Source organism: Corylus avellana, chromosome ca5 (genome assembly GCF_901000735.1).
Source record: "Corylus avellana chromosome ca5, CavTom2PMs-1.0".
Lineage (NCBI taxonomy): Eukaryota > Viridiplantae > Streptophyta > Magnoliopsida > Fagales > Betulaceae > Corylus > Corylus avellana.
In genome coordinates, this window is record NC_081545.1 from 16,648,663 (window position 1) to 16,652,089 (window position 3,427).

Genomic DNA, 3,427 nt, shown 5'->3' on the forward strand with positions numbered 1-3,427 from the left:
ATTTATCTTTAAACAAAAATTCAGCAATCCTCGTGGGAATGATCATGTACTTGCACCATATACTACTATGTTGACCTTGTGCACTTGCAGGTAAAACGTACAATTATTTACCTATTAATTTAGGTAGATATATATTTTGCACATCAAGTTTTTGGCGCTGTTGCCGAGGATTGTTTGATTTTGTTTGGAATTTTTTTTCCTTTATTTTATTTTTGTTTTAAATTTTTCTGTTTTTCTAGTTTTTTCTACAGTTCCTGTTTTGCCTTTAGAGGTGCGCTCGAGCACCAAACCAGGGTGATTGAGCGCACCAGTGCGATTGATCACACATCCAGAGAGCAGCACAGTTACTGCACTAATTACAGATATGATTTATTTCTATTATTTATCTTTTTATTTTTATTTTGTTATTTAATTTTCTTTTTCTTTTAATCATGTTGAGAAACAATACACCTCCGGTGCGAAGACCTATGGAAAGTTCATTCAGTTACCAGATCCTCAACCAGCCATCATGCATTAATTTTCAGCCCATTGTACAGAGCAGTTACGATTTATCTCCATTGCTCAATATGATTCCACACTATAAAGGCACACCTACAGAGAACCCATATTGGCATATTCGAGAATTCTGTGATCTCTACAAGACTCAAAATATTTAGGGTTTAACTCCAGAAGAAATCAGGTTAATCCTCTTCCCTTTTTCTTTAAAAGATAATGCTAAGAGATGGTACAATTCTTTGGCCGCAGGTTCTATTCATACTTGGGATGAGATAGCCACAAAATTCTTAAAGAAGTTTTTCCCATCCCATAAGATAAGGCAATTGAGAAGGGAAATTTTGACCTTCCAACAAAAAGATGGAGACCCTTTCTTCGAGGCATGGGAACACTTTAAAGAACTACTTCTCAGATGCCCTCATCACAATATATCTCAAGACGATCAGGTACTGACATTCTATGAGGGTTTAAATGATCTTAACAAGAGTCTTGTAGATTTAGCTTGTGGTAGCATGTTGATGGAGAAAAGTAGCGAGGAAGCTATGGAGCTCTTCTAGACATTGAGTGAGCATTCCCAACAATTCACATCTAATGGGAGACAAGGACTCAAAGGAAAATGCATATATGAAGAGAGCACCAATGGAGGAATTTAGGCTCAAATGGCTACCATGGAGAAAATGTTGGACATGCTCATGAAAGCTATGACTAATCATAGCAGTGCTCCTGTTCAATAAGTTACACAAATCGAGGTATGTGCCATATGTTCCCATATTGACCACACCACTAAGACTTGTCCCATGTTTTCAATGGCAGATCAAGAGTCATCTCTCATCAATTGGTCCCAACATTATCATGAAGAGGAGCCATCTCCCATTTATTGGCCTTCACAACACCAAGAAGAGGAGCCATCTCCGCAGTTCCATGGTCAATCATACTCCTTTCTTAGCCACAATGAAGCCAATATGCAACTATTGGAATACACTGCCAAGATAGAAGCTCATGAAGAGGAGCCACCTCCCATTAATTGGCCTCAACAATACCACGAAGAAGAGTGTCAAAGTCAATTTGTTGCCAATCCTAATAAACAATACATGGAGGAAGAGTGCACTTACCATCATGAGCAAGCAATTACCACATTAAGGAGTGAAGAAGCAGTTGAAAATCAAGGGGAAGAGAGAAAGGAGGAGCAAACTGAGGTTCTAGAGGAACCACATCAGGAAAAGGAAGAGAGCACTGAGACTTTTTCAACATCAGCTCCTCTTCCCGAATTACCAAGAGTCCAAGAGAGAAGTCATCTGGGGTTATGTGATGAGCAATTTGACGACATCAACATAGAGAAGCTTCCTGAGTTTTCTTTTTACTATATTCCAATTCATGATTCCCCACCGGATGAGCAACTGTTTGAGAAAACTCGGAGTTGTCTTCCCCAATCTAAAAACACTCAGAATCACCTTGCAACTAAAAAGATCCATTCCCTTTGGTGCAAGAGAAGAAAAGACTGGTGCTTCAAGTTTAAAAGTGCCACAGTCTGACTGAAGACGTTAAACTTAGCGCTCATGGGAGGCACCCCATAGCATATCCTTTTGTTTTGTTGTTTGTTTTATTTTATATTTTGTTTGTGTTTTCCTTTGTGTTTTATTTTACTTTGGTATTTTAGTTTTTCAAGTATTTTGTCATGTTTTTACATTCTGTTATTGCGATCGATCGCAACCTGCATGCGATCGAGCACAAGTCTCCACTTGTGGTTCATTGCATTCTGTTACTGCGATTGAGCGCACCCTGTGTACGATCGAGCGCAATAACCGACTTTTGGTTGTTGTACATTCCGTTAGTGCGATCGAACACACCTTATGTGCGCTCGAGCGCACATCATCCACACATGCACAGTCTTGCGCAAGTGCGATCGAGCGCACTTGGGCAGCATCCTATAGTTATCTTTTTATTTTTTTTTGATTAGTGTGTTTTAAGTTACTCTTTTTATTCATCTTTAGTTTTGTTTCTTTTTTCTTGTTTGTGTGTTTTTGTATTTTGCAGGGATAAGTGTGCTTCACTTCAAGTTTGGGGGGTGCTATGAGCCATGCTTTCAAGATCATATTGACCATCTCCCGGGTACATTCTTTCCTTTACTTAGACTCAACGGGGACAATGTGTCATTTAAGTTTGAGGGTATGGGCACACATGTTGTTCACACACACTTTGTCCCAATTTCATGTTATTTTTTTTATGTGTTTGTTTGTTTACTTGAAAAAAAATAAATAAATAAAATTTATGCATGTTCATGTTTATCCTAAAATTTTAAGTTATTCTAAAAGAATTGTGGCTTGAATTCATCAGTGAGCTTAAAATTTTGAACACATGATCTGATAATTAAGTTTTTCAGTTTGGTTACTTGCTTAGGATAGTTGAGAATTCACATGTTTGATCTAATCTTACACAAGCACATTAGCACATAATTTGTGTGGTATGACATGAAGTCTAATGTGTGTGTTTCTATGTCTTAGGTGAAACTGGATGATTTATTAGATGGATACTTTGGCATATATATATAAAAGAAAAAAAAAAGAAAAAAAGAAAAAGAAAAATATGATCATTGATAAGCTTTTCACTGAGTAACTGGGCCTCTTGCCTCAAAGCATTGAGTGTTCACGTCAAAAGGTGAAATTTTTTGATTTGATTGATGTCAAGGTTAGTTTGGTTTTGTAGCCTTTTTGACTCGAGTCAGTAGGTCCTTAGGGGTGTCTCTACATCTAATGCCCTAAAATCACTTGGTTTGGGAGTTATTGACTTAACACTCACTACAAGGGTCAATTAGAAAGCTTAAGGGAACCAAACATTGCACAATCTGACCAAAAAAAAAGAGAGAGAGAAAATATATATATATATATATATATGCCATGGTGTTTCATTCTAATAGGGATTCTAGTGAATTTTGAGA

The 3,427-nt window shown here is 37.3% G+C and overlaps 1 non-coding gene across 1 annotated transcript; it reads right to left on the reverse strand.

The window, feature by feature from the left end:
* Window positions 1-815: 815 nt before the first annotated feature.
* Window positions 816-922, reverse strand: LOC132183473 (small nucleolar RNA R71). Its single transcript, XR_009440437.1, has one exon. It is a non-coding gene; the product is annotated as a small nucleolar RNA R71 (small nucleolar RNA).
* Between the last annotated feature and the right edge of the window lie 2,505 nt (window positions 923-3,427).